This window comes from Podarcis muralis, chromosome 3 (assembly GCF_964188315.1).
Source record: "Podarcis muralis chromosome 3, rPodMur119.hap1.1, whole genome shotgun sequence".
NCBI lineage: Eukaryota > Metazoa > Chordata > Lepidosauria > Squamata > Lacertidae > Podarcis > Podarcis muralis.
Window position 1 is genome coordinate 96,648,689 of NC_135657.1, and position 12,250 is coordinate 96,660,938.

Consider the following 12,250-nt stretch of genomic DNA (forward strand, 5'->3'; position numbering starts at 1 on the left):
CAGAGAATACAGAGGAGAGAATATGTGAGGACAATCTAGTAAACCAGGTTGAATTTATGCACAGCACTGGGACACCCTTCCAAAGCAGCCTTGTGCAGTTAGGGATGGGGGAGAAACTGACCTGATTTGCACTTATCGAAGCAATATGTGAACCAAAACACAATGGTTCTTTGAAACTCACACTCGTCTGAATTTTGCAGTGCTGTTATTCAACCAGTACATTTCTGAGCACAATTCAAAGTGTTGGTGCTGACCTTGAAAGCCCTAAACGGCCTCGGTCCTGTATACCTGAAGGAGCATCTCCACTTCCATCGTTCAGCCCGGACACTGAGATCCAGCACTGAGGGCCTTCTGGTGGTTCCCTCACTGTGAGAAGTGAGGTTACAGGGAACCAAGCAGAGGGCCTTCTCATAAGTGGCACCTGCCCTATGGAACACCTTCCCAGCAGATGTCAAGGCAATAAACAACTGTTTTACTTTTAAAAGACAACTGAAGGAAGTCCTGTTTAGGGAAGTTTTTAATGTCTGATGCTGTATTGTTTTTAATATTCAGTTGGAAGCTGCCCAGAGTGGCTGGGGAAACCCAGCCAGATAGGCAGGGTATAAATAATAAATTATTAGTATTAGTATTAATATTAATATTATTATTGTTGCTGTTGTTATTGTTATTCAGCCAACCACTGTGTGCAAAAATTCATGTGTTAGGGCAAAGCATGCATAAAAACTACAGAAAAACTAGATGCATTGTACTGGGGGAAATTGCTTTCAAAAATGTGCATATTAATCAAAACTGCATGCAGAATGTGTATATTAGGAGGAATTCACTCTCAAATCCTGACTAATTTCCACAAGAATTTTTTTTTTTTTAGCACAAATTGCTGTGGAAATGTGGAAAACTGAATTTACGTATGGAAATCTGAGAAACTGAAAGAAACCTACATTGATTAATCAACTTCCTATGCGCAGCTAGGACAGAATTTTCATTACTCCACTGAAATGTACAAAGCAACCACCTCTGAAATGGCTTAATTTTAAATAGCTCTTTTTTCTGTACTCGGCCCCCTGACTGCCCACTCAAGTTCTAATGCTGAGATGGAACCAAGAAGAAGAAGAAGAAGAGTTTGGATTTGATATCCCGCTTTATCACTACCCAAAGGAGTCTCAAAGCGGCTAACATTCTCCTTTCCCTTCCTCCCCCACAACAAACACTCTGTGAGGTGAGTGAGGCTGAGAGACTTCATAGAAGTGTGACTAGCCCAAGGTCACCCAGCAGCTGCATGTGGAGGAGCGGAGACGCGAACCCCGTTCCCCAGATTACGAGTCTACCGCTCTTAACCACTACACCACACTGGCTCTTGTGTCATCAATCATATTCTCAGAGAAGATACACGCACACAGTCAATTATGCTACAGATTGCTGTGCTCACATAGTATGCAATGCAGCTAATTTTTCTTATTATTATTCTCCTCACCCACACCCAAAAGAAGCCCTGAGCTACTTAAGGGGCAAACCATTGTGTACTCTTAGAATGCCAACATCACACAGTATTTAAAATTTCCCATACATTATCACATGCCGTGAAATGCCCCAGCAAATGTCTCACTATTTTTCTGCAGAATCTTTCTATAAAGTCTCCATCATTTCTCATTGCAAACCTCCTGTATCCCGATATTGTTGTTGTTTAGTCGTTTAGTCGTGTCCGACTCTTCGTGATCCCATGGACAAGAGCACGCCAGGCACTCCTGTCTTCCACTGCCTCCCACAGTTTGGTCAAACTCATGCTGGTAGCTTCGAGAAGACTGTTCAACCATCTCGTCCTCTGTCGTCCCCTTCTCCTTGTGCCCTCCATCTTTCCCAACATCAGGGTCTTTTCCAGGGAGTCTTCTCTTCTCATGAGGTGGCCAAAGTATTGGAGCCTCAGCTTCAGGATCTGTCTTTCCAGTGAGCATCCCAATATGCATCATATCCCTGTTACTTTTAACACTTTTCATAATCTCACGGTAACCCTGTCACCATTGCGACATAGCCTTATGCTTCTCCATCCTCTGGTCTTTCCTGCAATCGACTGAGGGATGCATTGACATTTGCTTCAGGCAACTACCCTCCTCCCAGCATTAGCTTAAACAAATTCTGGCCTCTTTTTACAAAGGTCACCACCCGATCAGTTTGGCAGCCTCAGGAGGGAGTGTTATCTCCTGGATGTCTAAAAAAAGGAAAGGAAAAAAGCCCCAAAGACTGGGCTCACTGCTAGTCAATGGACAATTTACAATCAGTGGTGAAATGAACCAATTTACACAAATAAGCATTGGCTCATCGTTTCTTCCTTTTGGAAAAGATGACAAGTCTACACTACAGGCCCCATTGGCTCTCTTATAGGCTTGTAACAGGTTGTGCTTGCTTGCTAACAGATGTTCTGGGGCTGAAAATATCTCTTAGTGGCTGTGCTTGAGAAATCCAATGGCAAGAGCACTACAAACACATTTGAGGGCATCCCCCTCCTCCCCATATGTAACAATAAGTACAGGAAACTTGCTGTCTTTAATCTATCTATCCATCCCAAAGTTAGCCTCTTTGCATTCTGTATCCAGTGGACTCCAGCCACAACTTTCATTTTTCTGCAGAAACTGCCAAGTCGCACACCTGTTCTCAAAAGACTGATACAGTCACTGTCAATTAATTAACTAATCATGGAATGCATAGGATGTTGCTATTTGCAAACAGTCCGCCTGTAACATCCTGCCTAACAGTATGGAGAATTTACAAACATGACGTGCAGTTATGTGGATACATGTATCCTGTTGAATGCACAATGACTTTTCTCTGAGCAGGCATATAGTACACTACTAGATTGTGCTGTGAGCTGTTTAAATTATGTTTGCCAATTTTACCAAAGGGGGATATATTGTGCCCAACAATTTGCAAAACTCGTTAAAATCCGAGTTGGCATTTTTGTTCAAATCAACTGCATTTATAATGCAATCTAAGCAGTTCCGTCTTCAAGCAAACATGTTTTTATATATTTTATGGCTACAAGTTTGCATTAGTTCAAGCCTGAAAGGCAAGCTACATCCCAGCCAGAAATTCTCTTCCTTGTTTTTGCAACACCCTGGCCGCAGTCCAAGATAACCTCAGGCATGCACACTTAGGTCCACCCCAATCAATGTCTGGGATTGCAGCTCTTCCTAGTACACTTTCTTTGTTGCAATCCAGAGCTGCCCATAATAGATAATGAATATCCAAAAAAACTTCTCAGATCTGCTATGGCATCTCCCAAACTAGAAAGATATGTGGTATGAACCAAACTGCATGCTTAAAATTAATTTTTAAAACAGCAGCTGATGTAATCTCCAGGCATATTAAAATATTTAGTACAATAGGCCATCTTTTTTATGCCCTCAGTGCTTTCTGCAGTACAAGATACACAAAACAACCAGCGTTAATCAGGTGTCACACCTGCTCCACATCACGAGAACACGCGCCAAAAAATCTGGTCTGACAGATGTGACTTGGAATCTTTGACCATTAAAAAAATAATAATTCCTCTTTCCTTTTCTCCCCTCTCATAGGCTGAGCTGCTTTCTTATCTCCCCTTATGAACGCATCAAAAGTTAGGAGCCCTGCCTATCCCTTTCCCACCTGTAGTGGCAGCTGGCAACATATTGACTTGGTAGGGCTGCAATTTCTAGCCTTCCTGTTTTTTTCGCAAATAGGACTTGTACAGCACTTACTTAGGAAACATGTGCAGGGTGCCTTTGTCTCCTCTCTTAAAAAAAAAAAAAATCAATCATTTTCTGCACATCCGTGGACAGGAAAAGAGCTTCCATGTAGGATGGCCCAAGTATGATTTCGGACAAGATACCTCTTATTAAAGCCATACCACATGATGTAAGTATTCCTGCAAATAGAGGACCACCCTCTTTAAAGTAGGACACATGGTTTCTTTATACCGGTTCAGTTTCAGCAACGACATTCCAATAATGTTCTATGTCTTTATCAAAGATTTGGTGCAGGCTCTGATGCAGGTTTCGTTGGACTCCCCATCGTTATTCCTGCATTGCAGGGGTTTTGATTAGATGGCCCTTGGGGTCCCTTTCCATTTCTACAGTTCTATGATTCTATGATTGTACAGCTTGTCTAGTTACATGTGGCCTCTCATGGGTTATCAAGTGGCCGACAGTGCAATCAGATGCAGATAATTGTGCGGCTGAATCAACGGACCACATCCCTGACACATTCCCTATATGTTTCCCTAGTGCATTCTGGATGTTTTGCTGAATCCCCATCAGAAAGCTGAAAGCAGCTGTTGATGCTTGCTAGAAATCAGCCTTTCCTTCTCCCTGCTTTCCCCCTCCCTTTGATTTTGGTGTGGCACAGAAAGGGGGCTTGCTGTGCACAGCTCTGGGTAATCACTGGGTTCTCTATATGCTAGCCTCGTTATTCTTTGCCTCCCTTGGTGCAGAGAATCATACCACCTCTCAAGTCACACCCAGAATCTTCTACTATGGTTCTTAATCAAGAGGAAAGCGAGTGGAGAATGTGTACGTTTTGGTTACGTGCCGTTCAGGGACTATCGCATTGTGCACATCTGAGGAGCATCAGAGCAAAGCTGCTATCATCTCTCTGACAGATTGAGAAGAAAGCATGAACAGGGAGTTGGGAAGGAATCTGCATTAGTGATTTGTAGGTAGCACTTCCTTGGGCCTCCTGCTAAGATGCATAAAGAGAATGTTGCTAATACATTTTTATTCTGTGTGTGAGATGGAGAACTCCACAACTGACAGGCCTATAATCACATTTATTTATTTTTTAGAGTTACAGGAATCTATTCTTTTGTTCAATAATACATTTCTGAATCTAATGCATTAGCAGCCCTTGGAGGTGAATCTAAGGGATCCTAGATTGATCAGACTTGGTTTTCAAGGACTTACAAAATGAGTGCTAAATATTATTGTTACTTTTCTTTTCTCGTTGACTCTTCTTTCCACTGGGTATTAGCATATTTTAGCTGTGTAGGAACCTGTGATTCTTTATGTTTGTTTTTTAAAATGGCATCTTATAGCAAAGATCAAGAGACAGGTGCTAGCAATATCAGTTGCTCAGCAAATATGATAAAGAACTGGAGCAAGCAAGCAATTATATGATAAAATGGGATCAAAATATTTGGGGAAACAGGCCTTTAGATATCTGAGGTGATGCTCACAAGTTTTCTTTCAGTATAGGAATAAAAGGGAATTGGTTTAAGATGACAAGCAAGTGGTCTCCAGACCACATACAAAAAATATATATATATCCAAATATATGTTGGAAGTGCCAAAAAGAATAAGGAGATTTCCTTCACATGTGGTGGCATTGTGACAAGACAAAGAAGTATTTGGAGTGGGGACAGGGCTGACCCAGGATGTCTTGCCACTTTCAGGCAAAACTGAAAATGCTGCCCCCTTTGCCATCTCCTCATCCTCCATGTGTACCCGCCACCTCCTCTATCACTGAGCACTGCACAGGAGGAGGAGGAGGAGGAAGAAGAAGAGTTTGGATTTGATATCCCACTTTATCACTACCCTAAGGAGTCTCAAAGCGGCTAACATTCTCCTTTCCTTTCCTCCCCCACAACAAACACTCTGTGAGGTGAGTGGGGCTGAGAGACTTCAAAGAAGTGTGACTGGCCCAAGGTCACCCAGCAGCTGCATGTGGAAGAGCAGAGACACGAACCTGGTTCACCAGATTACGAGTCTACTGCTCTTAACCACTATACCACACTGGCAAGTGGAGGCAAGTGGTAGTGGTGGCAAAGGGTATGGCTGGGTGAGGAGGAGGTGGGTGTGGGCAGCCATAGAGGTGACCACCCCACCTTGCCTCCTGGGCAGGCCAGCCCTGGATAGGGAATTAAATGTTGAATTAAGATCTTAGGATATGATATCTTAAGGGTATCTGCTGCTGATGATGATGATAATGATGATGACAATGACAGAAAACAAGAAATGATAAAATGAAAGGTAGCCCTCAATGACTTGTTACCACAGGAGTGGACAGATTTTAGACTTGCTACTTTGTTTTGCGCTAGAAACCTGGAGTCGATCTGGAGCAAGGTGCAAAATAATATCTCAGGAAGGTAGGGATAAAACTGCATAAGAAGGCATGCATGCTTAGCCCAGGAATTTATTTTCCATACCAGAACTGGAGCTCACACACAAATCACACACAAATCTGCCCCCGCCTGCCCCCCGCCCTCTTTCAAGCTTTCATGGGTAGCTTCGAGATGACTGGTTTATTGAACATTGTGATTTGTTTGAAGGGAGATCAGATGGCATTGGATATTTTATTAGCATTCATTCTGAATTGTTTGTGGGGAGGTTAGATTATGTTGTGTCAAAGCAAGGGGAAATATAAATATAGCTGAGAAATATAACAAGTTTGACTGGAAATCCCAACAAGAGCCGTGCAGAAATGTATTTTCTTTGTCTTTGATTTGATTTCATATTCGTGAATAAAAACAAACAAAAACCAGCTATAAAAAGATTTATCTCCTATCTTTCGCATACTTAAAAACAAACAAACAAAGGAAATAACCCCTTATTTTCCATGTGTGCTGTTGCCATCTAGTGTTAAGTATATGCAATTTGCTTAAAGTTCTGTTTTCTGTACCTTGCAACAATAACCACTATTTGGTGATACAGTGGTACCTCGGGTTAAGAACTTAATTCGTTCTGGAGGTCCGTTCTTAACCTGAAACTGTTCTTAACCTGAGGTACCACTTTAGCTAATGGGGCCTCCTGCTGCCGTTGTGCCGCCGCTGCACGATTTCTGTTCTCATCCTGAAGCAAAGTTCTTAACCCGAGGTACTATTTCTGGGTTAGTGGAGTCTGTAACCTGAAGCATCTGTAACTTGAAGCGTCTGTAACACGAGGTATCACTGTACTTGCACTGCAAATTTAAAATGACTTAACAGTTATTACCTTCCCTGATGGAAAGTATATTTCTGTGACCTGCGCTAAAACCTCTGTCAGAACAAGCACTTATGCATGTTCAGAATTGAAGCCTTCCAATATTTCAAGGAGTCTGTCCAGTTTTTACAATATGATTGAAGATGCAGAACAGTTCTGTTTTGCAACAAACAATTGAGGGGACACAAAATGACTTCGAATACAGTAATTCTTTCAAGGCCTTGCACTGTTGACTGAAGCCTGCATACAATCTCACTCGGGTGGAAAACCTGCCTGTTGAACAATTTGTATGCCTCTGGAAACAGTCCTTTCTTTCTCGTTTTCTGCCTTTCTTATGTCAGGAGAGGTTGTAAACCTTTGCTAACACCCTCCATTTCTTCCATTAACTCTGCTTGCTTATATGTACATACCGCTCCTTTTAAAGCCATTGTTTTGATGCGGTCGAATTCAGACTATGCAACCAGCAATCTGATCTCACTATTGGCCGTGCCAACACACCATCGCTCAAGAAAGACAAGTTAGTAACGGAAAACTGCAGCTGCACAGCCAACGGTCACCCACAACGGTTATCATCAAATGAGTTCAGCCAGATGACAACAAGAGCGTCATTAATGACACAGCGACATGGGTAACAGATTGTGCACCTGCTCACAATTTTCTGTACAGTGCTTAGCACATGTTAAATGATTTCTATACAGTATGTTTATATCGTCACAGATTTAGCTGCATTCTTCTAAGGTATTAGCTGCATTCTTCTGCTGGTATAACAGAAGAGTCCAGTAATAAACCTTTTTGTTCATGCAAAACCCAGTGCCAATGTCTGCACCCGACTCCTCATTGGTCATTTACTTTTCCGTATTTGGCTTGTGGCTCCCCTCCCCTCATCTGTGCAGTGTGCTTTGTTTCTGCAGCATCAGTCAGAGGAGTTGAGCTGAGGTTCCTATTGTGTGTGTGTCCAGAACACCGAGGCAGGATACCTGTGAGGATTCTGAAGAGACTTGTGAGCCAGTAAGGCATATGTGACATCATATAATTGAGATGTGGGCAGCTCCACTCACCTGTCTAATTTGGCCTACAAGACTAGGATCTGATAAGGATCTGGCTGGTGGAGCTAGAAAGGTCCCTCACCCCTACAGCACAGTGTTGTGGTTTGAGTGTTGTATTTGTCAGTTTGCATTTCTTAGTGCAGAAAGTATTGATGTGATATGCAGAGATCTTTCCTTTTCTAATTAATTCAAGAGGGTTCTGGAAGCTTCTCTGTGTGAAAGAAATAAGCAGAAGGTTCATGATGTTTGGGTTATTCCTTCGTAGAAGCTGAGTACAGCTAGTTTAACCTGGTTCTCTTATCTCTTCTGTCAAGGTCATGCTGACTATAAAAGTAGGCCCAGAAGGAGCCTGGGTTTCACTTTCTCTTTTTCTTTCCCTTCTGGCATGGTGTTCTGTACATGTATGCTTAGTATTAAGGTTTAGACTTATTATAAGTTATTGTAAGTTTAAGTTAAGTCTGCTGCATCTTGATTTCTTATGAACAGTGCCAAACCTGAATGTATTGGATTTGGCACTTCAGTAGCAGAAATACAATTGCCTCTGGTCTAATTTTTGGTCTCCACCCCCATCGTTCAACCCGGACACTGAGGTCCAGCGCCAAGGGCTTTCTGGCAGTTCCCTCACTGCGAGAAGCCAAGTTACAGGGAACCAGGCAGAGGGCCTTTTCAGTAGTGGCACCCGCCCTGTGGAAACGCCCTACCACCAGATGTCAAAGAGAACAACAACTACCAGACTTTTAGACGACATTGAAGGCAGCCCTTTTTAGGGAAGCTTTTAATGTTTGATGCATTACTGTATTTTAATATTTTGTTGGAAGCCGCCCAGAGTGGCTGGGGAAGCCCAGCCAGATGGGCGGGATATAAATAATATATTATTATTATTATTATTATTATTATTATTATTATTATTATTCTATTTTGGGAATCCTGCAACGTAATTAAGTTTTCATTCTGCTAAAGGTAAAGGTAAAGGGACTCTTGACCATTAGGGCCAGTTGTGGCCGACTCTGGGGTTGCAGCGCTCATCTCGCTTTACTGGCCGAGGGAGCCAGCATACAGCTTCTGGGTCATGTGGCCAGCATGACTAAGCTGCTTCTGGCAAACCAGAGCAGCACACGGAAACACCATTGACCTTCCCGCCGGAGTGGTGCCTATTTATCTACTTGCACTTTGACATGCTTTCGAACTGCTAGGTTGGCATTCATTCTGCTAACCATTTAAATCTACTCTGGATCACTATTGAGTAGAATTACATGACAGTATTAAGACTGAGAAAAGCAAGTTGCCTTGATCTCTGCAGAGGGACAAATAATCTAGATGCCAACCCTGCTTCTCCTTGCAAATGTTGGCTTGGATTTCCAGAAAGCACTCCTGTCCTGGCTTAGAACATAAGAATAGCCTGCTGGATCAGGCCAATGGCCAATCTAGTCTAGCATCCTGTTCTCACAGTGACCAACCAGATGCCAGTGGGAAGCACGTAAACAGGATTCAATTATGGAAACAGGATTCAATTCCCCTCCTGCAGTTCCAGCAACTGGTAAGAGGCACTTGAAAGCTGTGCTGGCTGCTCTCTTGACAACCTCTGGCACAACTGGTGTCCAAAAACAGGCCGTCATGGAAGGAAGGGAAAGGTCTTTCTCCCACTTTTATTAATACTCCCACTATTATGAACATCAACCAAACTTTCTTCAGCTATGTGTGCTTTACGGAACTCCTCAAAAGTGGTCACAATTAATTTCTTTATGGTTATCCCATGTGCTTCCCAGTGGCAAAACGGTTGTGCTTACTTGATGTGATTAATCCTTTTTTTAAAAAAAATTAAAAAAAATCCTGTTGGCTGAGAAAGCAAATAAGAAGGTGCACTTCTCACTGATGCAATTTGTAAAAGGGACAACACTACCTTGATCTCAGTCTCTTGTTTCCAGAGAATCCACACTGATGGTTTTGCAAAGTGTCTTTTGTCAAAGGAAAAGAAGTACCATGCCAAATTCTCCATTGACAGATGAATGAATGACTGCATGTTCCACTTTTGTAATGCTTTTCATCCATCCTCCCGTCTCGGAGATTTATAACCACAAAATTGCTGCCACCTCTGCTTCCCATTTCTGCCAGAAGAATTCACAACCGTCTCCAATTGTTGTACAATATGATTCTGCGGGTTCCCCTCTCCCCCTTAACAGCATGCTTCTGAATACTGCATTAATGTAAATCACTTGGTGGAACACTTGTTTGGCTGAAATTATGCATCATTAAATACACCAAAGAAAGATCTCAGTTGATACTGTTATGTAAAAAATGATGCCTTGTGCAGTTACGTGCAAGGTCTGGTTTCTGCTGCTTTATTGTTTGAAGTAATCTGTCCTATACCTGAAAACATTTCCCCCTATTAACTACTTTGGATGAAAATGCTTTTTTGCCTTTAGTAAAAGAGGATTTCCTTATTGCAGCTGTAACAAACATGGTAGTTCCTGTCATCCAATTATAAAACCTTGACACAGTTGGGCTGACTTCAAGCATGTGAGATCCACTTTGTGTTTTATTTAGAACTCCAAGATCTGCTAAGTGGACACAGATGCAAAACACGGAAACATCACTTGAGCCAGTCATGGGATCTTGGTTGAGATTCAAATGTTTTATACAGCTCCTACTGATTTTGCTGGGGGGAGTTGTATATTAGTTTCTTTTTCTTGTGTTCTGTAGGCTGCTCTGATAATTTTATTGAGGGTCAGGGCATGTTGCTTGGTATCCATCTTTCTTGAGAGACAGTGGAGTGAAGTCAAACTGCTGCTTTAATAATAAATAATAATAATAAATTTTTATTTATACCCCGCCCTCCCTGGTTCAGAAAACCGGGCTCAGGACGGCTAACAACAAATTTAAAACACTTAATTGATGCAACAAAAAACAGCATAAAATACAGTATAAAACATGAATAACAATAAATTCAGAATTAAAAAAACAATTTAGGGGGGAAATCCATCCAATAAACACTAGATGATCACCAGGGCTAGCTGGCTAAATTAGTCCTATTTGGGCCAGCGAGGAGACCAGGGGAGAATTAGCTGTGGGATCCCTGCTCCTGCCCACCTAGCAATTCGAAAGCACGTCAAGTGCAAGTAGATAAATAGGTACCGCTCCGGCAGGAAGGTAAACGGCGTTTCCGTGCACTGCTCTGGTTCGCCAGAAGTGGCTTAGTCATGCTGGCCACATGACCCGGAAGCTGTCTGCGGACAAACGCCAGCTCCCTAGGCCAATAAAGCAAGATGAGCACCGCAACCCCAGAGTCGTCTGCGACTGGACCTAATGGTCAAGGGTACATTTTCCTTTTTATTCCCTTTCTATAGCTGCTTCTACTACAACAAGGAAGGCACCTGGTTTTTTCCAAATCCTCTCTATCTTCTTCAATTCTCTGTGTCATATCCCTGACTATTCCACAAGATCCTCAAACCCACAGGAGCCGTTTTTTGGGAGGCATGGGGGCAGGGCTGCTGTAAGTAGGGTCGAATGACCTGCCAGTTGCTGGTGGGGGTGCAAAACTGCATTAGATACATACAATACACACCAAACACTAAAGAGGTCTGATGCATATTTCATTGGTGTTTGAATTAATTCAGATTAATTCAAGAAAGCAGCCATTGGTTTCTAATTTGGCACTAGCTATTCTGTCCCATTTCTGCTCATTCATATGACATCTTTCCAAGGTGCAAATCAAAAAGAAGTGATTGTGAAGAGAAGAATAGAAAATTTCCTGTGTGACTGTCTGTTTAATTTTTAACTTTCTGTTTAATGTCTCTGACTAAAGGTTTATTGCTTGTTGTGTACACAGTCAAGTACCTTGTGCCACGCACCAGCTGAAGGCCTTGAGGATGACGTATGGCAAAGGTTGAGAAACTCAAACATCAGGAAAGAGATGTCATATAATAAATGCAAAGGGAACTGATGTGCGCGTGTGCCTTGCTCTGATTTATTTTGCCATTTATGGAAATGTATAAAAGCTGTAAGAACCCTTGTCTGGAGACAGTTTTCTTCAGCCTTACTCTAGGGGTGCTGTCATGCTGCAGCAGTAAATAAAGGGGTTGCCAATCTGGCTGCCTTGCTTAATATCCCTGGCCTTGTCTATAGTTTAAACTGATCCCCGGAGTGGACATTCATTGACATGATGAATCTTTCGATCAATATGTAATTGGAGCATCCTTCTAAAGCCAAAGAATTAATCTGATGGGACAGGTTAACAGTGATAATTAATGCCTAGTGTCAGTGAAT